The sequence below is a fragment of the Triticum urartu genome, chromosome 5 (genome assembly GCF_003073215.2).
Source record: "Triticum urartu cultivar G1812 chromosome 5, Tu2.1, whole genome shotgun sequence".
Lineage (NCBI taxonomy): Eukaryota > Viridiplantae > Streptophyta > Magnoliopsida > Poales > Poaceae > Triticum > Triticum urartu.
In genome coordinates, this window is record NC_053026.1 from 533,380,121 (window position 1) to 533,404,133 (window position 24,013).

At 47.5% G+C, this 24,013-nt stretch overlaps 1 pseudogene; it reads left to right on the forward strand.

Moving 5' to 3' along the window:
• The first annotated feature begins 20,549 nt into the window (after window positions 1–20,549).
• LOC125556619 lies at window positions 20,550–23,794 on the forward strand (annotated as a pseudogene).
• The last annotated feature ends 219 nt before the right edge of the window (window positions 23,795–24,013 follow it).

The window sequence follows — 24,013 nt, forward strand, 5'->3', positions numbered from 1 at the left end:
TATGGGCGACCACCAGATGCCGATGACTTGAGCCACATAATTCAGCAGCCAGAGGAATCAGCCAGGCAATTCTGGACACGGTTCCTGACAAAGAAAAATCAAATCATCGACTGTCTGAATGCAGAGGCCCTATTAGCTTTTAAGCACAACATCCGCGACGAGTGGCTCGCCTGGCACCTTGGCCAGGAAAAGCCGAAATCTATGGTAGCCCTCACGACACTGATGACCCGCTTTTGCACGGGAGAGGACAGCTAGCTGGATCGCAGCAATAATATATGAAAGAACCATGGTACTTCGTCAATAGCGACAATACCGAGGATACGGCAGTCAATGCCGGATTCAGAGGCTCTAAACCCGATCAGCAGAAAAAGCCATTCAAAAGAAGCACTCTGGGCTTGTCCAGTTTGGACCGTATACTCGATCGCTCGTGCCAAATACATGGCACCCCCGACAAGCCAGCCAACCACACCAACAGGGAATGTTGGGTGTTCAAGCAGGTCGGCAAGTTAAACGCCGAAAACAAAGATAAGGGGCTACATAGCGATGACGAGGCAGAGCCCCGGCAGCCGAACACCGGAGGATAGAAGAGTTTCCCCCCCACAAGTGCGGACGGTGAACATGATATACGCAACCCACGTCTCCAAGAGGGAGTGGAAGCATGCGTTAAGGGATGTATATGCGTTGGAGCCAGTCGCCCCAAAGTTCAACCCATGGTCCTCCTGTCCGATCACCTTCAATCGCAGAGACCATCCCACTATTATCTGTCATGGTGGATTCGCCGCACTAGTCTGAGACCCAATCATCAACGGATTTCACCTCACTCGAGTCCTTATGGACGGCGGCAGCAGCCTGAACCTGCTTTATCAGAACACAGTGCGCAAAATGGGTATAGACCCCTCAAGGATCAAACCCACAAAAACGACCTTCAGAGGCGTCATACCAGGTGTAGAGGCCCATTGCACAGGCTCAGTCACACTGGAAGTGGTCTTTGGATCCCTGAATAACTTCCGGAGCGAGGAGTTAATCTTCGATATAGTCCCGTTCCGTAGTGGCTATCATGCACTGCTCGGGCGAACCACATTTGCGAGATTCAACGCGGTACCGCACTATGCATATCTCAAGCTCAAGATGCCAGGACCTCGGGGGGTCATCACAGTCAATGGAAACACAGAGCGCTCTCTCCGCACGGAGGAGCACACTGCGGCCCTCGCAGCAGAAGCGCAAAGCAGCCTCTTAAGGCAATCCACCAGTTCGGCGATTAAAGACCCGGACACCTTCAAGCGCGCCCGGAGTAATCGGCAACAAGACCGCCTGGCACGTTCCGAGCTCGCATAGCAATGCGGCCCCCACCCCAGTCCCAGCCAAACGGCGAAATCCGTGCCACGCGTACATAATTACGCATTGAAAATACCATGGGCACAGGTGGGGAGGGGGGCACGACTACGACACGCCCCAAGACGCGGCTCAACCGCACTAGGGGCTTCCCGCTTTGTTATTTTTCTCTCTTTCAGGACTTTAATCTCTGGAAGCCCCGTCCGGCAGTACGATTGCCGGACACACGATGCAACAACCAAGGAGGCAGAAAGCTACGTCGCACCACGGAACTACCAGGTGGTCTCTGATAACGATGAAATACTTGCTTCAAATATCATTCCACAGGTTGCCCTTGAAGGGGACATGTCAAATAGTCCTACTTTTTGCTTATCGCACTACTTGTATCATTCTGCTTCGACGCACCTTTTTGAATAAACAATGCATAGCACTAGACTATTATCGCATTCTCTATTCTTTTTTATATATATGTTCATTCATGACATTCAACACCCCTACACTCTGGTATGGCCAATACGCCAGGGGCTTAAGCGTACCCCATAATACGGCGTGAGAAGTCCGAACACTTTCAACAGTGCGGCACCCCGAACTTATAGTATTATATGCATCAGCTCCAAATCATGTCTTGGGTCAATAGTTGGGTTTGCCCGGCTCCCATGCTTTGGTACCTTCGTTCCGCTATATCCGGCTAAGGTAGCCATTGGAGAACTACTGCGATGTGCCCCGTTCATCTGGGCAAGCACCTCAGTAGAGAAAGCAAAAACTGACTGTCATAATAAGGCGAGAGCTGGTCGATGTTCGAGAAGTCTCGAGTCCCTAAAGACTTATGCCGCTTAGAGCGAGGAGTCGGCTTTGTCCGGCTTAAGGCGTGGGGCACGGGGGCAGAAGCCGACGACTGGCCATCTCTCAGATTTAATAAACAGCCGCACATAAGGTAATATTTTAAATTCAAACAAGCGTTGCATAGCGCATATGAACAAGTTTTCATAATACAGGATCACACGAGCAAGTTCATTCAAAAATTACATCCTTCGCACACTCGTCCTCCACAAGACGGGCACCCTTCAGGACACCCTCATAATACATCTCAGGGTGGCGATGCTCCTTGCCCTGCGCCCTCCTTCACCAGCTTCTCGGCGTCCATCTTGGCCCAGTGCACCTTCGCACGGGCAAAAGCCCGGTGGGCACCTTCGATGCAGACGGACCGCTTGATGACTTCCAGCCGGGGGCAGGCGTCCACAAGCCGCCTCACCAGGCCGAAGTACCTGTTGGGAAGGGAGCTGTCAGGCCACATCCGGACTATTAAGGCCCCTCATGGCCTGTTCGGCCGCCTTGTGCAGCTCGACCAGTTACTTCAGCTGGTCGCTCACAGGCATCGGGTGTTTGGTCCTAGTATACTGAGACCAGAACAACTTCTCCGTCGTGCTCCCCTCCTCGGCCTGGTAATATTTCACGGCATCCGACACGCTGCGGGGCAAATCTGCGAATGCTCCTGGAGAGCTCTTGACTCGGGTAAGTAACAAGTAATTTACTTTCAAATGCTTGCTTTGCATATTGAATGCCTTACCCGCCGCTATCTTCCTCATCGCCTCAATTTCCTGGAGGGCCTTTTGGGCTTCAGCCTTGGCATGCTTTGTGCTCTCAAGGGCCACAGCAAGCTCGGTCTCTCGCGTCTTCGAGTCAAGCTCCAAAGTCTAGTGTTTCTTCACGAGAGCCTGGAGCTCTTGCTGCACCTCGCCCACCCGTGCCTCTTGTTTCTCCCGCTCGGTGCGCTCCTTGGCCTCTTTGTTTTCGGCCTCGGACAACGCTTGCTTCAGGGTCACCACTTCGGTCGTCGCCCCTGGCACATTATGATGACCCTGTCATTTCGCAACCACATTTTCTTTTTTATATAGACAAGGTATTACTTACCTTTGTTCTCCTCGATTTGCCTCTTAGCAAGGCCGAGCTCTTTTTCGGACCGCTCGAGGTCCTACTTCAGTGCGGCGACCTCCGCAGTCAGTACGGCAGAGGTCAGCAGCAAAGCCTGCATACGCATACAGACATACTTATATTAGACTCCTGCAGATATTATTTGATCCTCTATTTGGCTTTTCTTTGTGAACACCAAACAGAGCATCAGGGGCTACTGTCTATGCGGTAATATTTTCCTATATTTTAAATACTTACCTCAAAGCCTGTTAGAAGGCTGGCACAGGCTTCAGTCAGTCCGCTCTTGGTGGACTGAACCTTCTTGATCACTGCACTCATAATAGTGTGGTGCTCTTCATCGATGGAAGCGCCGCGAAGCGCTCCCAGCAGGTTGTCCGGTGCCTCTGGATGGACAGAGGTCACCGGCACGAGCGGCTTGCCCCTCTTGGAAGGGGGCCACTAGTCGGAGTCCGGAACCATCGAAGGTCCCGGCGCGGCGTTCAGCTGGGGGCCGAACTTGGAGCCCTTGGGAGTCTTGCTCCTTTCGCGCCTGGAGTCCGGAAGTTCGTCTTGAGGCGCCTCCGGGACTACCTCCCCCCGGCTCGGTGCCCCTTGAGACAATACCTCGGCATTGTCCGTAGGGCAAGGAGAGGCAGCAGTTGGAAGTGTATCACTCTTCATATCCGACGAGTCCAAGGAGCCGTCCGACGAGGATACGTCGATACGGGCTCGGGGCGGACTGCATAATCATATTCGATGTTAGGAGAAGCAGTGCAACAAAAGTATGCTATGAGTTACTCTAGTATCTGAATACTTACGACTTCGCCAGGGGCTTGGCCCTGAGCAGCCACTCGTATTCGCCATCAACGGCGGTGGTGGAGCAGTCTGGAAGGAGAGTCCTTCCCTTCTTGGACCCTTCGGCCTCCCCGGGTGGGGCGGGCTTCCTTTTCTTGTCTCCCCCGGCTGGAGGGGGAGAATCTTCATCTTCCTTGTCCTCGTTTTCACGGGAGGAATGCGTCTCGGAGTTATCAGACGATGTGTCCGATACCACCTGGCGCCGGGAACTCTTTCGGGTTCCCGTGGCCTTCTTATTGGTCTTCTCCGGCACCTCATAAGGAGCCGAAGTCCGCATCTCTGTCAGGAGAGCATCTGCAGGGTCTTCGGGCAGAGGGGCCGGACAGTTAATCTGCTCCGATGTCTCCACCCAGTCCTGTCAAAGGCATGCGAGCTCAGACCCCGCACATGGTTAAGCTATGAGAAATAAATACCCTACCCGGTGTACAGAGCTTACCGGATTCGCAAGGAGCTTCGCGCCTTTGAACAGCACCTTCCAGACGTCCTTATGCCTCGTGTCGAAGAGCTCGCACAGAGTCTGGTGCTGGGCGGGGTCGAACTCCCATAAGTTGAAAGCCCGTTGTTGACACGGGAGGATCCGGCGGAAGAGCATGACCTGGACTATGTTGACAAGCTTAAGTTTCTTGCTTATCATGTTCCGGATACACTTCTGGAGTCTGTCCAGCTCCACCGATGAGCCCCAGGACAGGCCCTTCTCCTTCCAGGAAGTGAGCTGCATGGGGATTCCGGATCGAAACTCGGGGGCCGCCACCCAGTTGGTGTCGCGCGGCTCGGTGATGTAAAACCACCCCGATTGCCACCCCTTTATGGTCTCCACGAAGGAGCCCTTGAGCCATGTAACGTTGGGCATTTTGCCCACCATGGCTCCGCTGCATTCCTTTTGCTGGCCGCCAACCACCTTCGGCTTGATATTGAAGGTCTTCAGCCACAGGCCGAAGTGGGGCCGAATGCGGAGGAAAGCCTCACACACAACGATGAACGCCGAGATGTTGAGGATGAAATTTGGGGCCAGATCATGAAAGTTCAGCCCATGATAGAACATAAGGTCGCGGACGAATGGATGAAGAGGAAACCCCAGTCCGCGGACGAAGTGGGGGAGGAAAACCACCCTTTCGTGAGGTTCTGGGGTAGGGAAGATCTGCCCCGCGGCTGGCAGCCGGTGCGTGAAATCCGCGGCTAAGTATCCGGCCCCACGTAGTTTTTTGATGTGCCACTTGCCTCCCGCTCCGGACATGTTTGGGAAGAGTTGAGGAGAAGGATGTGGACTTGGGCACTGGAGCTCGAGTGCGCGAAAATGGATGAGCAAGGAGGAAGAAGGCGTGGGTAGAAAAAGGTGAAACCTTATCCCTTTATAAGGGCGGACGAAACTATGCGCCCTCACCAGCCTTGTAAAACTCGCTTATCCCCCAAGCGCCGTAATTGATGGCGCGGTTGGGTTACCCATGTCCGTATTGATGGAAATCCCGTAATAAGGGGACACGATCTCTACTTCAACAAGACGTGTCAAGGAAACCGCCGCGCGAAACACGCCGAGATAGGTTATGAAAAACGATTCGAATAAAGACCTGGCTGTGGTGTGATGCCACGCTACGGGGTATGTCAGTAGATCAGATTTGTGGAAATATTATTCTTTCTAGGGTGGTATGTGGAACTTGTTTTGCAGAGCCAGACACGATCCTCGTGTTCAAAATCTCCTATGAAGTATTCGAAGGAGGAACCCGCCTTGCAATGCCGAAGACAATCTGCGCGCCGCACTCATCGTCATTGAAGTCTGGTTCAGGGGCTACTGAGGGAGTCCTGGATTAGGGGGCATCCGGACAGCCGGACTACATCCTTTGGTCGGACTGTTGGACTATGAAGATACAAGATTGAAGACTTCGTCCCGTGTCCGGATGGAACTCTCCTTGGCGTGGAAGGCAAGCTTGACAATACGGATATGCAGATCTCCTTCCTTGTAACCGACTCTGTGTAACCCTAGCCCCCTCCGGTGTCTATATAAACCGGAGGGTTTAGTCCGTAGGACCAACATACAATCATACCATAGGCTAACTTCTAGGGTTTAGCCTCTTTAATCTTGTGGTAGATCAACTCTTATACTACTCATACTATCAAGAATAATCAAGTAGGACGTAGGGTTTTACCTCCATCAAGAGGGCCCGAACCTGGGTAAAACATCGTGTCCCCTGCCTCCTGTTACCATCCGCCTTAGATGCATAGTTCGGGACCCCCTACCCGAGATCCGCCGGTTTTGACACCGACAATGGGTGACCTGCCAATAAGTTAGATGATTTAAAATGATGAGGGGTGATTAAAGATTAGAGGTTAAATTGAGCAGTGATGAGGGGTGATTAGAGATTAAATTGAAGAATCAGGACTAAAGGGGAGGCTTTAGTAAGGACGCTTTTAGTCCCGGTTCCAGAACCAGGACTAAAGGCCATCTATAACCTGGACAAAAGACCCTTTTTCTATTAGTGTATTGTAAACATAAACATGTAAACTCTATTTTTTCGAAAATTCTACAAGAAGCTTTCGAAAAGGGTTTCACCCCCACCAGCGACCACCTCTATCTATTTACTTTGCGTTTTTATTATGGAACACCACGAGAACACACCTTCGTGAATTTTGCTGCCACCAGAAAAATATAAGCTTTTCCCTCGCATGCCCACCACACACCTAATATTATGCTGGTGTGCTGGTGTGGGATGGCGATTAAGAGTTGCACTACAGATGTAGCAAAGAACAAAAGGTCTCTCTTTACACCGGTATGATCAAGGAGAAAGGTTTAGCTTCTATCGCCAATATAACCCTAAGACCCCATTGCATATATTCTCATACTCATATATGAATCATAAGTGTTGATGATGAATGTTCATGAAGCTACCAACAGGGAATGAATCCAGAAAACCAAAAGTATTCAATTTTAACAGTCGAGGGACAAGGTTTCCTAGTTTTCGCGTTGAGGTTCAAAATATAATACTTTTATCTACAATATTTTCGTTTCCAAAAAAATATGATTAGTATAATTTTGATACTAAGATGAATATACTAGACAATATTATTTGGGATTCTTTGGTTGAGGTCGATTAATTATGTACATGTAAATATTTTTAATCATATTCGTTAGGAACATATATTTTATATTTGTGTAGCAAACAGAACAAATAATATTATGGAGCCAATCCAATCTCCGGAAACCACATCCATTGTATGTCCCCCAGCATTCCCAATCTCTAACAGCATGATCACGTACTAGAAGCTATCGCGCGCTTTGCCGCGCCGTTCCTCTCTTGCTGGGTCTAATTATCGGTGGATGTAAAACTGGTCGCTGGGTTGCAGACATTAGTTATGCTAGGCTTGGTGTTTCTTCTTGCAATGGTTTTTGTTGGAGTTACAGTTTGAACGCGAGACGACACACAATTTCAATGAAATTCACACAAAGGTCGACCCCCAAGATAATTGACCATGCCGTCCCATCCACCCCCTCCATTCCCCACCTCGGCGGCGCATAGTGTACCAACGTTGCTTTTCGATTCTTATAGAGTCCAATAGCACTTCCCCGTCTGCTAATTCATATATTGGGCCGACCCATTAATATAGGTTGACCTGCTTTGGTTTCTTTTTTTTTACTCCCCCTGTCCTGATTTGCTTGTCGCAGAAATGGATAGTCCGCCACAAGTAATTTGGAAAGGAGGGAGTATTTATGTTGCTTTTTTTTCTTAAGTTCTAAAAACAACTAAATGTGTAATAATTTCAGAAGGTATTTTAGAAAATGTTTATATTTTTTAAATGTACTCAGCAACCATGTAATGCACCCGCGAGGGTGGCGCGGAGGAGGAGGTTGTCGCTTGCTCGTCGTCGGCAGCGTCCTCCACTCGGACGTCGTCATCCTCCGATTGCCTATCGGCCATCCAACCGGCAGGAATGGCGGTCATTTCCTTCTTTTGGTCCGGCGTCAGCCCGTCCAAGAGAGTTTTGGCCGGGGAGGAATCCTTGGCGGGAGTGGTGCACAGAGGGATCGGAGGCGAGATGAATGCGGCTATGCCCGGGGCAGCGGTTTATATAGCAATGGCGGGCGGTAGAGGAATGGATAGGTGACGCCGAAGGAGACGCCTCAGCAACGTGTGCCATCAATGTGGGCGGCAGACGGACGGACGGCAGTCTTGTCGTATGAACACGCTGCAATCATCTGCACCTGGAAGCAGCGGAGATGGTGTTCTCTCGGCCGGCGCGCCGCTTCAATGCTAGTGCCAATGAGCGGTCGTGTCTGCTCTGGCCGGACATGAATGCAGCCACTGACGCTCAAGAGCGGTGCTGACCGTTTCGGGCGGGAAGCACGCGCGGAAGGGAGGATGGGTTTTTGGTGGGCCAGACGGTTAGAAGCGGGTTTAGAAGCGATCCGGACTCCCACAAAACGCCCTATGTTTGTCTCTGGTTTGCGGTAGGAATCGCATCCGGACCGCCTTACGAACCGATACGTTGGATGGCTTTCGCTGTCCGAACAGCACGGTCCAAAAATATGCGAGAGGTTTGTGGGTCGATACCCATAGTGAGTCTTTAATTTGTCGGATGTGATAATAGAGTTTTTTTTCTTGACTGGACAAACAAAGAAGCAAACCCACCACGTATACAAGAAAAATAGGCATACACATAATCAAGCTGCAAGCACAACACGTCCTCCGCATCATCTGGGCCCATGCAACGTTCACACACCTCGATTCACCACAGGAGGTTATTTCTAGGGAGCTTAGTAGATGTCCCCCAGCAGTCGCCAAAGGCACCTCCGGTGAATAAGGTGCTGCTCCATGGACGGTGAGTGGAAACACCGCTTCTACTACCAGTGCAGCTGCCCCTGCCGCTATGATTGCCATGATCTCTGAGAATGAGATAGACGGCCGCGACCGGTTTCCGAATTCAATTATATAGGCCATGCAAGTGGCATGTTCTGTTCTAAACTTTTTTTTTAAGAGAGGGTTTCCCCCTGATTTCTGTTAATAGAAACCAAGCATATAACCAACAATCCGGAGGTTTAACATATCATATTACAGATGATCAATCATCGATAGCCACCCATACAAAAGAAATAGGTAGAGAAATAAGAAACTATATAAACAATCCTACAGCAGCAGGCAGCTTGATGCTTGCTTCCAATCATGCCAGTGCCAACTAAAATATACTACTACCACTACCAAACAGGGTGCTTCTTCGAAGGGACGATGTTTTTTTCTTTAAACAAAGGAAGGCACCAACTGCGCTGCTTTCCCAAAAGCATGGAATACGAAAACTCTGATGCTATGCTTTAACTCTTGCTTTCTTCTTTGGAAATTATACATGCCTATGCATTGACAATGTGGCGGTTATAGTTGATCAATAAAGAAACTTGAGCATTTGGCACAAATGCCAGGGAATTGAATTTTACCAATAGTTTCAGTAGCTCCTGAAAGTACTGCAAAATACTGCCTTTTTAGGCATAATTCAAAGTAATTTTTATCTCACGAGGCGTACCTCCCCAACCCTCGTCCCTCGCGTCGCTCTAGCGGGCGGTGGCGGGGGAACCCTAGCCCCCACCCCGCGCCCGCCTCCTACACCATCCCCTCCCCTCGCCGCCACCCGAAGGAGCCGCCGAGCGAAGACCCGGATGCGCGTCGGCGGCGGCGGGGCCCTTCTTCTCTTCCCGGTGTGCGGCTGTAGCGCGAGATGCGGCGGCGCGGCGGAGTCTTGCCTGATGCGGCGAGGGCGCGTCGTGCGGCGCGGCGGCCAGACGGCGGCGTGAGCGGGTGGCCAGGCTGTGGCAGCTGCACGAGGGGTTGGCTTCAGGGCGGCGGCGCGGTCACAGATCCATCGTGGATCTGGTCCTGCGGGCGCGGTCTTGCCTCCCCTGCTCGGCCGGCGAGTCTCGGTGGGGGGACTTCTCCTTGCTGAGATCTGGCAGCGGCGGCCTGGATCATCCACATCCCGGCAAGGATGGCGGCAGCCCGTGCACGAGAGATGGAGGTTTTCGATCAGATCTGGGTGAAAACCTGCTATTGGCTATTGCCAAGGCCGACGATGGCGACGCTGTCCACGTTGTTCCCTTCCTGAAGGCATCGCCGAGGAGAAGTTCAAGGACACTCTCTGCTACCTTCGGGGAAAACCCTAGATCAGTAGATCGGATGATGGCGGCTCTCTACTGTCATTTCCCCCTTGGGGGCGTCATTTTTGGAGGTGCACACATGCTCGAGGGACCAGAGGACGGCGTCTTTGGTGGAGCGGTGCTTCATCTTACACATCGATGGTGGCGGATCTCGGTGGCGTGACGCGGTGGAGATTCGGCGTCTGATGCGCGGAGATGGACTCGCATAGGAGGAGGAAGCTGTCTGGCGTCATGGTGGCATTGATGGCAGAGAGGCCTGGCAAGGTCGGTGCTTCAGTTCTGCTCTGAGGATGGACCGAGGAATGATGGAGGTGACGGCCCTTGCAGCGTGTGGTGCTCACTGGGAGTGTGACAGATCGGTATGGGACCCAATCCAGGTAGTGGCTTGGATGGGACACCCGGTTTTAGATGTTAGGCTTTGCTGCGATGTCTGTTTGGTATTAGACCCGGACATTCGTCACACCTTCATCAAGGGAATAGGATTAGCAACGGTGTTGCCAAGATGGTGGCTTCAGGCTTACTGATGTATCACCTTGTATTTTCTTTATAAATAATTACTAATACGGCTGCATGCATCGTCCAGATGCAGAGACCGGGGGTACATCCTCCTTTTCTAAAAAAATTTAAAAATTTGCTTTATTAGAAGTGTTTGTGTGCTCAACTTGTTTATAGGCACCACAACTTGAAGATTCAAAATGATATATAGGAAAAGGAAATATGGATCTAGTGGTGGTAAACCATGTGAAGTTGTAGATTATCTTTTTTAGGGGAAAGACAATAACTTTATTGAAACATAACAAATTAAATAGTTACATTTTTTAAAGGAGGTTGAAACCCCCAGCCACTACATCATTGCATTGTACATATTTTTTTATTAATTATTAAGCAGGGTACATAACAAAGGCAACAATGGACGAACCATTATAAGATATGTAATTAACACCTATGACTAAGTTGATTGCTTCCACAAAATGCCATCAAGAAGGAATAAACGTGCACGTGCAATCATCGCCACGTCCAATTGAAGATGGCATAGACAAGGATTTTCATCCTGATTACCGAGGTAGGCCAGTGAACACCAACACAACAACAAACGCAATTTCATCGTTGTTGAACCCGACCATTAAAGGACAGGAAAAGAGTTTTCACTTTGGAACATGACACGGTGTTGTAATCGACATCTTGATGAGGTGTCATTCCAAAATCACATCCACCAATACACGTCTCTAGGCCAAAGAGGCACTAGCATATTATTACACGAAACAGAATAAAATAAGAAAGAAGAAAAAGGAAAGGCTATAGAGGAACAACTCAAGGTTGGGACTCCATCCAGGCCTGACTAACAGAAGTCCAACCTTTAATTTGTTCCATGCGGATTGGATACAATTAGGTGCATTCTTGAAGATTTTGCTATTCCTTGGGATCCAGAGATTCCAACAACACATCACTACTAAGAAAAGCCTTATACACAGAACTTTAGCTATAATGTGTGTTAAAAAAGCACGCTGGTGCTAAGTAGCAGTAGCGCGCTGCTGTAAACGGCGCTATAGATACAATTTTAGCAGTAGCGCACCTGAAGATAAAAGCGATACTACTAAAATTCCCACGGCTTAGCTGATAGGGTACACATAGTAGTAGCAATCTACGTAAAACCGCGCTACCGCTACTTGCTTTGTACCAGCACGTTTACGATGATATGTGCTACTGCTAAAGGAAATAAAATTAAATGAAAAGCAAATAGAAAAGTAAATGAAAATGAAAGAAATAGAAAAAGGTAAAAGAAAAAAATAAAATGTGAAGAAAAATAAATGAAAAAGGGAAAAAAGAGAAAGGAATAGCAGTAGCGCGTATCGAGGAAAATGTTGTAGCTAGCTTAGCAGTAGCGCACTTCCTGGAACGCGCTACTGCTACTTCTGACTTAACCGCGCGGTCGTTTTTCCCCACGGCCACTTCCCCCAAATCCAACTCCTCCGCTGTCGCCGGCCGTCGGCTTCCGCGCGCTCTCCCGTCGCTCTCCGCACACCCTCGACGCAGCCTCCGCCGCGCACCCGAGCCCCGACCCCGACCTCGACGCCGCCTGCCCCTCCCTCGCCGCAGGCACCCGAGGTGAGCACACCTGCTCCTTCCCCTCCCCTACCTCTTCCTAGCTAGGGTTCTTCAAATTTTAGTTGCATCAAATTAGTAAGAACTAGTTGAATTAATAGAACTAGTTAGAACTTGTTGTTATTTTTTTAGTTAAAGCAATTTTTTCCGCATCGACATCGACGATGCCTATCCCGCATCCTCGTCGTCGACTCGGCGGAGGACACCTGCTTGACCAGATGGGCCATGTCCGGGACTGGGCTCTGCCGGGCTGGTACTGGGAGGCGCTACCTACCGGGGGGCGCAACTTGGTGAGGAGCCAGCCCATCGTTGACCCAAACCTTCTTTGGTGACGGTCGTGTGGGCCAGTGACGGTGCAGAGGCTTGAGGACCCCGCGGAGGTGGTACGTCACCGTGTGAGCGAGGAGGACGCGCACGTCCGTCGCTACTTGTTTGCGTTAGAGCACATGTTCTCCAATACCTGACAGGTTCTCGAGGGATCTCACTGGAGCTATGATCATGTGATGGTTCCTTCTCTTTGGGTGTCCACCGCCCGCGCCGATACCCGCCGTGCGCTAGGGTTTTAGTTGTATTAGTAATGTTATATGTATGATACTATTCGGGATGTATTGCTGATAATATTTGACGATGTACGGACGCATGAGATGATTTACTTTTTCTTATTGAATGCATGCTAATTTGAATACTTATTTATTTTACGATTTGGTTTTGCTTATTGAATGCTCATGTCAATATGAGTCCTATAAGATATTTTGAAATGTATATCTTGTGTTGCTCAAATAGGATATGTGCTTGCCCAAGTGGCCGGTCATGTTTGCAGGTTACACCTCCAAGTGGCCTATGTTTCGCCGGAGTGTTGATTCATTTCCTTTTTGGCAAATTTCAGGCGCTCGATATGTCCTATTTTAGCAAAGGTCATGCCGGATTTTTCCGTGAATTTTGGCATGACTTGTGCCAGAATATGTAGGAAATTTCGAGTGCCCCGGATTTGTGTGTTGAGTATCCTGGTAGTTGTCTTCGATCGACTTTTAATTAATGTTTCAACTATGAACATAGGAAATGTCTGGCGACGAAAAGGATTTCGGTATTTGCAAATACTGCAAAGACGAGCGCGGCCTGTGCGACGGAATCTTCCTAGATGATGATAGGCGCTTCAGCATCAAGCTGGACGAGAACTTCGAAGTTGATACAGTAAGTCACAACGACAAGTTTTTTTTCGTAATTAAGCATGACATCTGCTTCATTTGCTTCAACTTATAATTTGTTTTACTATTCTATTAGCGTATCCCCTGTCATGCAAGAGTTTTTGTCTTGAATAAGATAGGTTTCAGTCGTACTATGGAGGTAAAGAGAGTTTACTTGAAGACCGAGCATGGTTGTATTTTCCACGCAAAATTATAGAACGCAGATGACTACAGCTATTTTGGATGCAAAACTTGGCAAGCACTATGCAAGACTTATGCATTTGAGCCTAATATGGTTATCACCTTTGATATTTGTTCAGAAGATGATATTGAAGGTAATATCGACATCTGGGTCGATGTGCAGACGCCTCCAGTTATACCATTATGTGAGTTTCTCAACCATATTTATGTCTTTGATATTGTTTATTCAAAAATAGTTGACAACTAATTTCTATTGTCAGCTTATTTCCGTTCAAGCAAACATGTCCAGCCCTTGGTATACAGGACCTACTACTGTCCCGGGGCTGAACTAAACTGCGAGGATCTAAGTCATTATGTTTCATGCCTTGAGGATCTTCATACTGTCAAGACAAATTTTCTTCCTGCACTTAAAAATGTTAGTACTCAAAACGTGCGACCAATAGTGTTCGTACTGAACTACGGTCACATCTATTTAGGAAAGATGTTAAGATTTTTACTATTTGTCCTCGGTGCATCTTTTGCATACATTATTTTTTAAGTTAAACTTCATTGCTAAGTATTTACTATATGATGTTCTTCAACATGGACTCCCGATGAATGTTGTGCCTCATTTGATCGATACTAAAGGTACCATGAATATTGTTAGCTTACGACCAAGATATCCTACAATGCACTTTAGTGCATTCATGATTTCTAATAGCAAGGAATGCTTAATAGTAACAGACTGGAGCAAAATTGTGAACGATCACAGAGAAGTACTAGGGGGCAGCAATCTGAAGCGCAGCCCATGATTAGGAGACAGGTTCATCTGCATGCTTCAACTTGATGAAGGAGGAGTGCTACACATGTTTTATGTTATTTTACCTGAGAGAGAGCAGCAGGAGTGATTAGCTAGCTAGAAATGAGTTTGAAGATGATGATGTGCTACACTATGACTATGATGATTAAATAGCTCGTGTTGGTGGTAATGACTATGATGATTATTATTAGTTAGTGTTGGTGGTGATTAGATAGCTACCGCAGCTAGTGTTAGTGGTGATTAGCTAGCTAGAATGAGTTTGAAGATGCTGATGTGCTACACTGTGACTATGATGATTAAATAAATACTGTTGGTGGTAATGACTATGATGATGATTAAATAGCTTGTGCTGGCAGATTAGATTCAAGTGAAGGCAACATGTGATGCACATCGAAAGTATTACTAGTCCAAACTAGATCAAGTTTGGATTAGTAGTATACTTTTGACATGCACCATATATTATCCCCACTTGAACCTAATCCACCTTCATTTGACACACTGTTATGGACATAATGTTATAAACCTCGTAATTGGTATTGTACCAAAATTTGTATAACGACGTATAAATACACTAAAAAATACTTGTAGCGATGGATAGTAAACACGCTGCTACTAGCTAGATTAGCAGCAGCACGGTAGTGGACAAGCGCTGCGGTTGTCGCACACGCTACTGCTAAGTAATAGTTGTAGCGCCTTATTAGTAGCGCGGCTGCCTGCGCTACTAGAGGGCATTAAACCCGCGCTACTACTAGGATTTTCTTTAGTAGTGCATGGTTATAATGTCCATAGAAATTCCTTTTGGCCGTATCTTGCAAGTGAATAGACACGTAACATAAAAGGAGACACCCTTGAATTTTGTAGTGTTAATGGGTGCCTGCAACCACGAGGAACGGATAGTCCCAATACAATTGTAGAGAAGTCTCCTTAAGATATTCTTGAAATAGAAAACAAGTATACGCTGGCCTATATAAGTCTTTTTTCTCAAGTAGATTATTCGTCTTGACCCCATCATAGAGCAAAGGCTAAAGGAAAATTTTGTGTCCCAACTGACTATCATATTACCATAGTACTTTCAAGAGGATATGAGCATCGCAAGTTACTCTCAAAATCTCATAGCCATGTAGGGTAGAATTAGTACCCCATTTGTAGACCCACTTATCATGATTTGTCATTCTGGTTAGCCAGAGCTAGCAGGTTTTGCAAACTTTCAAACTGCTGGAATGCTTGAATTGGGAGTAGTGCATGCAAATGTTTAGCTAAATAATCAGAGTGTATTATGTTATGAAGACAATTTTTTTTGTTGTGGGAGAAAGAGTAATGTTCAGGAAATTTCTCACAGAGAGCCGGTCATCCTAGATATATTTCCATGAGAGGATATAATTACCTTGTGAAATAGTGGGTTTAGCCATTGCCTTGCAATGTGGGAAAAGTTTGAGCTGAGATTTCCACCAAAAGGATCCTCCGATTTTTCCTGAGGGAAGGCCATTCGAATAGTGTCTCCCAAATAAGCTTTACCTAAGGCATTAGCTTGGTTGACGAACTTGTACTGTTCTTGATCAAAAGGGATTTATTATGCGTGGCCACACCGAGCACTCCAAGTCCACCGTGCCGTTTTTGTTTGGAGCTCCGCTTCGGTACCCCCCTCCTAATGTATAAGGGCAGTATGGTCATTCGACAAAAAACATATACCCACCTCTGTAAGCTGTCCTTCTAGGATGTATGAGTTGTACGTACACGTAGAAGTTTTCCCACCCGATCCGCCGGCCTGTCCCAAACTGCAGCCTCCCCCGCCCGCCCACGACCCATGCACGTGTCGTCGACCGCCGCTACTTCCTATATTCGATGGCATCCACCGCCCCTTGTTGGACATCGTCCTCGTCCCCCCCCCCCCCCCCACCACCACCCCCCACCGCCTAGGCGCCCCCTCCAGCATGCCCCCCTCACCGCCCGCTCGCAGACAAACTTTTCGCCTGACATCGACCCCCGCCACCTTAGAAATCAAAGGTTTGTCATCTGTATTCTTATCTGCACATTGAAATGGTGCAAAATGATTCGCAACGATGTTGCTTCTCTAAATATTTCATTGTGCATCACACAATGTTACCGAGTTTGCATTTGAACTGAGAGATGATTTCTTTGTTGATGTTCTGCAGTACACGTAGTGATTGTGGACTCTACCTCAAGGTGTTTAAATGGAGCAAGAAACTGGATATCCCGATGATGAATTCGGAAGTGGTAATGGCTCCATTAGCGAGAATGGATATAATAACGAAGATGAATCATGGTCGTCCTATGAAAACTTACCAGCTGATGACTTTCAAATTAATGAGGGTAGTGCAGGGAGTCAAAACATAAGTGGCATGTACGTTGATTTGTGTTTTTTTATGGAAAACAACCGCATGGCAACTTACATGTTTTTTTTTAAATCTACACAAAGATTTCGATGTTCATAATGAGCACAATGATTTTCAGGAATCTTATGCCGATAAGTGAGCCAGGTACGTTGAATATTTTCTATGGCATGCAACCATATGACCTAAGTGATGGCAACTACCATGCGTTTATTTGTAATTTTGTAGGAGGAGGTCGATGGTCCTACTGGGCATGATAGCCATGATGATGATGGTGAATTAGACATGGACATTGGGCATGTTGAATATACCAGCAAGAGATCGCTGGATAGGCATTGGAAGATAATGCTTATGACTTTTGATTCACAAGCGGAGGCGTACACGTTCTACAACAACTACGCCGGTCCCATAGAATGCGATGAGCGCCTGCGGTGCGGTGCGACCCGCTGGCCGGTTGCCCACTCGATCGGACACATGATGCGACACGACGTGAGGTGACGCACGTATTGGTGGTTCGTGTGTAAGTATTGTAGGCACACACCCGCATACCATTGAAGACGGGCGTGTAACATTGAGAATGGGCGGACGACGACTTTTGACACGCCTTTTTTTTATGATGCAGTTTGGGCTAATCTCGTCCGCCTTGTGTTTTTGGGGTGTGTCCAATCAGAAATATTTGGTTTGCATACTTTAGTAAGAGGGTGCCATATCATTCATGCCATATATTTTCTCTAAAGACTGTGTATATCTATGGATATGAACAATTATGGACGCGGGCAAGAGGAAAGTGCCCGTGTGAAAACTTAGCAGGGAGTAGAGAACTAGTTTAACCAGGCAGAGCGTTCCCCCATATAAGCCGAATTCCAAGTGTGGAGCGACCATTTCATCTTATTTTAATCTCCAATTCACTGGGATGAAACCCTCTATCTTTTGCTTGATGATGAGGGGTTGCCCGAGATAAGTGAAGGAGAAAGTGTCAAGATGACATATTAACATTTGAGAAAAAACTGCATTTTCTTTCACGCACATTGACAGACTTGGAATAGTTGACTCTTAGAGCATCTCCAATAGGTGCGCTATCTTAGCCGCGTGCTGAAAAAACCGGTTCATTGTGCGCGCGGGGCCGAAACGGGCCTTCCAGCAGCCACACAAAAATCACGTGCGCGGTAAACTTGGTTCAGTGCGTGGAGAAAATCGACATCACGCACGGTGTATTTGCTGCGCCCGCTCCCGCATACTGGACATTGCAATTGGGCATGCGACTCTCACCAACCGCCAGATCTGAATCTTCAGGCGGCGCCGCCTCCATCAGCACCTTCCCCATTCGCTCCGGTGACCCATCGACACTTCCCCCGCCTATCCCTGCGCTCCGCCGCTGCTTCCTCCCCCTTCTCTCCTCGCCTCTGCCCCTTGAGCGCACCATTCCTCCGACAAACAACGCCCGACGGCCGTTTGCAACTCAGCGCTCACAAGGTGTTTGGCAAAACGGTTGCAAGGTATCCATTACTTTAACTTTATATTTTATAGATGAATTTTGTGCGTGTTGTTTGTAGTTTTAAACTAGTTTAAATTCAATATTGTAGATGAGTTCATCCTACGATTCTTCCGACGAAGAATTTGGTATTCAAGAGGAGGAGGACCTCGCAATGATTCTAGCTATGCACGGCAATAAAAAGCCGAAGCACGGTGGTTCGGTTATCGGTCGTCAGAAATTATGGAGGGATAGGATCGATTCCCACAACAGATTGATAAGGAACTATTTTGCAGAGAATTCCACAACCCCAAGTCCTACTTTCGGCGCCATTTTAGGATGAGCAACGAGTTATTCAAACGCATTACGGAGAAACTAGCGAGACATGATCGGTTTTTCAGCAAAGGAGGAATGGCATGTTGGTTCGGTTATGGATCGGCAGAAAATTTGGAGGGATAAGATCGATGCCGACAACAGATTGATGATGCACTATTTTGCGGATAATCCCATATACCCTGAGTCGTATTTCCGGCGCCGTTTTAGGATCAGCACCGAGTTGTTCAGACGCATTGTAGAGAAACTGGCTAGCCATGATCGGGTTTTTCAGCAAAGGGGGAATGCCGCCGGAGAACTCGGGCCTAGCACCTTTCAAAAGGTGACGCCGCTTTGCGTATGTTGCCATACGTATTCCGGCGGATCTTGTTGATGACCACTTGGCCATGGGTGAGATTCAAGCCATGATGTGTCAAGCGCTTCGTAGTCAGAATTGTGTAAGTGTGTTTGGTCCGGAATATTCGAGAGCTCCCAATGCTGAAGACACTGCAAGGCTTTTGGAGATGAACAAAGCTTGCAGATTTCCAGGTATGCTTGGCTCAATAGATTGCATGCATTAGAATTGGAAGAACTGTCATAAGGCATTTCATGGACAATTCCACGGCCAGAAAAAGGGCTCCACTATAATCATTGAAGCAGTAGCCGATCAGGAGACTTGGATTTGGCATGCTTTTTTCAGAAAGCTTGGATCTTTGAATGACATCAACATTCTTAATCGGTCACCACTCATGAATAAGATTGAAAATGGTGAAACTACATAGGTGGAGTTTGTAGCAAATGGTCATACATACAACTATGACTACTATATTGTGGATGGCGTCTACCCAAGGTGGCAAACATTTGTGAAGCTATTGACGGCACTGCAAGGTAAGGAAAAATCTTAATTTCCACAATGCCCAGGCAACGGTTAGGAAAGATGTGGAGAGAGCTTTTGGGATTTTGCAAGACCAATTTGCTATTGTTATAGAACCGGCTAGATTTTGGGATCAAAAGATCATTTGGTACATCATTTATGGTTATGTGATCCTGCATAAAATGATCATCAGAAATGAGCGTGAGCAAGATTTAGACTATTCTCGGTATGAGTTGTTGGGATGTCCCGTGCGAGTGCGGAGGAGGGCTGCAAGGGTGGCCCGATTTATTGTGTCCTAGCATGCCATTCGACATGCTGAAACGCATGATGATCTTCAAAAGGATCTAATCGAGGAGTGATGGGCATGAAATGGGCGCCAAAACTAGTTTCTTGTGGTATGTTTGATGTTGTATTGTTGTACTATTTATTGTATTGAAAGATAAACTATTTGTTTGAGTTGTAATAAATAATTAAACTATTTATTGTTGATTTTTTTGTGTGTTTGATCTTCTTAGTTCTATGTTGAGTGAGAAATGTTGCTTGTGTTGTGTGCGCGCTATAATTTTAGTACGTCTGCTAGAGCGGTACCTGTGGCGTGAAATCTATTTCGACGCTGTAAAAGATTTTTAACGCGCCGCGCGACCGCGCGTCTGTTGGAGATGCTCTTAGTTAAACTAGTTTGAGCAGCAAAGTGTAGAGGAGGATTCTTCGTATATAGTTTGTTGTAGCTGGCAGCACAAGGATTCTTTTGGTGCCGTGACTAAATTAGATGTTTATCCTATACTCCTCAATACAGAAGGCGATGGATGCAAGGTAATCTTGTCGAATCTCATTTCAGAACTTTTATATGGCATGCATGCATGCTGGGCACAATAGATTATTGTAACCAAAGAACAATGTTCACCACCCCAACCAACAACTCCCGCGGTACAGTACGTGTTGCTTCCGCGTTGGAATGCAATTTATTTGCACAAGTCTCACGAGTGTGTGTGACGGTTGCACATATATGTGTAGCTGTCTGAATCGTACGGGCCGAGAGGGAGAGCATCCACCAGACCATCACAGTATCATTCATGCGTCCGTGTTCGTACATGCAGCTTACCTGGGTGGTTTCATCCATCGCCAGAGTGCTGCTGGTGGCTGCCGCGAGTGCGGCACCGCCGATGATAGGGAAGCAGGGCTGCAGGACTACCTGCGGCAACGTGAGCGTGCCGTACCCGTTCGGCATCGGCCACGGCTGCTACTCGCCGGGGTTCAACCTCACCTGCGTCGACGGCGCAAGCCCGCCGCGGCTGCTACTCGGCATTGACGGCACTCTGCAAGTCATCAACATATCCATCTCGAGCGCCACGGTCACGGTCATCCACACCGGCACCGTGACGATCGGCGCTGCCAGCGACGGGCATGGCGCATTCCTTAGCGGCAGCCTCGACGCCGACGGACCTTACGCTCTGGCAGTGGGCCGTAACGAGCTAGTAGTGACTGGCTGCAACGTGGAGGCGACTCTACGGGATAAAACCAGCAATCTCAGCATTGGCAGCTGCTCCTCCTTCTGCCCCGGCGCCAGCTGGTTCACCGGCTTGCCGCTGCCGGCGGCGGTCCTGGGAAGTACTGCTCCGGATTGTACTGCTGCCAGGACCCCCTTACCACTGACATCCGTAAGACGACGGTGGACAATATCCTAGGCCGCGTCTCCTATGACGTGCAGATGACATGGTTCGGCAGGAACCATACGAAGGATAAAGTGATGCCCGGGCTCGTGTTCGTCGCCATGGAGGGGTGGTTCGACGATAACTACTCCTTGCATAACTGGCTGGAAAGTACAGACGGCAGCCGACCTCCGCCGTCGGCATTTTCTTCCGTGGAAGTCCCACTTGTCCTGGGGTGGGAGGTCCTCCGGCGTGATGGTACCGCCGGTGGGAAGTGGTCCAGCGAGTGCACGGTAGACGCAGCCAGGAGTATCTGCAAGAGCAAACACAGCGAATGCTCTCCAGGCCCCAAAGGCTACCTCTGCGCCTGCGAGGTCGGTTACGACGGCACTCCTTATGTCACCGACGGATGCCAAGGTTAGCCTTCATATACACCCAATATTTCTTTGCTTTTTATACTGCACCATCACTACTGCAACTACTGTACATGGATCTTCTAGCCTAACTACTACTCCTGGGAAATGATTGTTATTTCAATATCGACAAAGTTGCAAATAATTTCATAGACGCCAAAAAATATATATGTTGGATTAAAGGGTCTACTGACTGATCACTACCATGGAATTGTTGAGTTGGAAATATTTAACTTAGAAACAAGACTTCCTCAATTGATGTATAAACTTTGGTTTATGACAAACATATGAATTTAATAGCAAGTGCATGCGTAATTTGGTTGGCTATACATATGAATGTAGATGTGGACGAGTGCAAATTCCAAGGAGAGGAAACTGTGTGTTATGGCGATTGCAACAATACCTACGGATCCTTCAACTGTAGTTGTCCCCGAGGAAGCCATGGGGACCCAAGGAGACCCGGTGGCTGTGTCAGAACCATCAATATAGGTGAGCAGTAGTGCTAACATCCTCATTCCTTCTAGATTTGGCATCATGTGTATACATGCTTCAAAAGATAATAATTGAGGACTACGTACTATTCCCTCCATTCCACAATGTAGTGCTTCCTCTATTCACGTGCTTCAACTTTGACCGTAAATTTAACTACCAAGACCGATTGCGGCGGGTGCAAAAATTATATCAATGAATTCGTATTCGAAAGAAGTTTTCAATTATATAATTTTTTCTCCCGCCGCAGTTGGTCTCGTTGGTTAAATTTATGATCAAAATTAGACTTCGGAAAGCGTGGACGCACTATATTTTGGAATGGAGGGAGTATTTTTCAGGATTAATCATTGGTCTATCCCTAGTTGTTGGCCCAGGCCTTCTACTTTTGGTTTTGAGCATAATCATAATGAGACGTCATCTTAGGCACCGCAAGAAGAAAATGTTGAAAAGGAAGTTCTTCATCCAAAACCATGGACAACTGTTGGAACAGCTGGTATCTCATAGAACTGGCATTGCTGAGAAGATGATCATTCCACTGGAAGAGCTAGAGAAAGCAACAAACAATTTTGATCAGACTCGTAAGCTCGGAGATGGTGGCCATGGTGTTGTCTACAAAGGAATGTTATCAGATTTACATGTCGTGGCCATCAAGAAGTCCAAGATTATGGTCCAGAGAGAAATTGATGAGTTCATAAACGAGGTTGCCATCCTTTCACAGATCAACCATAAGAATATTGTCAAGCTTTATGGATGTTGTCTAGAGAAAGAAGTCCCTTTGCTCGCATACGAGTTCATTTCTAATGGAACACTTAGTGACCACCTTCATCGAGAATCACCAAGATCCATACCATGGGAAGCCAGACTGAAGATCGCAAGTGAAGTAGGCAAAGCTATCTCTTACCTGCATTCTGCTGTTTCATTTCCAATAATACATAGGGATATCAAATCTTCCAACATACTGCTAGATGATGCCTTCACATCAAAGGTCTCAGACTTTGGAACTTCAAGGTACATACCAATTGATCAGACAGAGGCAACAGCAACAGCAGTGCAGGGGACTCGAGGATATTTAGATCCTATGTACTATTACACAGGACGGCTATCAGAAAATAGTGATGTCTATAGCTTTGGAGTGCTTCTCATTGAACTGCTCACTAGAAAGAGGCCAAACATGTATCTATCTGCCGAAGGCGAAGGGCTGGTTCTTAAATTTGGTGAAATGCATGCTGAAGGCAATCTAAGTGAAATAGTAGATCCACAAGTGATGGAGGAAGGAGGTAGTGAGGTGCAAGAAGTGTCTGATCTAGCCGCGTCATGCATCAAAATGAGAGGAGAAGAGAGACCAACCATGAGGCAAGTGGAGATGGCACTCGAAGGCCTCCTAGCAACCAATAATGAGAGTGCCACATACGACCTGCGAGGGCAACGGAATGGGGAGAACTATGCTGTAGCGAGTTATCCATCAACTAGAAGAATTACAAGCTTCGAGGAAGGTAGTAGCAGAAGACACAGTCAAGAAGAAGAGTTCATATTGTCTGCGACATACCCTCGTTAAGCTTGTTTACATTCTTTTTGGCGATAAAGTTACATTTGATTGAGTTAATCTAGAGTGTTTTTTAGATGCTATTTCGGACCATTTGTCTTAGTACGTGTCAAATACTACGTGTATTTGTGAACTTACTAGTAAAATAGTTGCGTTGTCTTCCCAATTTCATGCTTGTTTTTTTTTTTAAGGAATTTCCATTCTTACCGAACAATGCAGCTTACTCTTCCAGGCTTGCGGGAATTCTCTCATGAACTTTCCCGGCATTGGTCGAGGAAGCCAGCCAGCTAGCTAGATGCTGTTTCACAATATTGTATCAGCAAAAGGACACCACACTTCACACCTGTGTGTAAAGCTAGGTCGAAAGGATATTATTTCGCACTGACACAACACGAA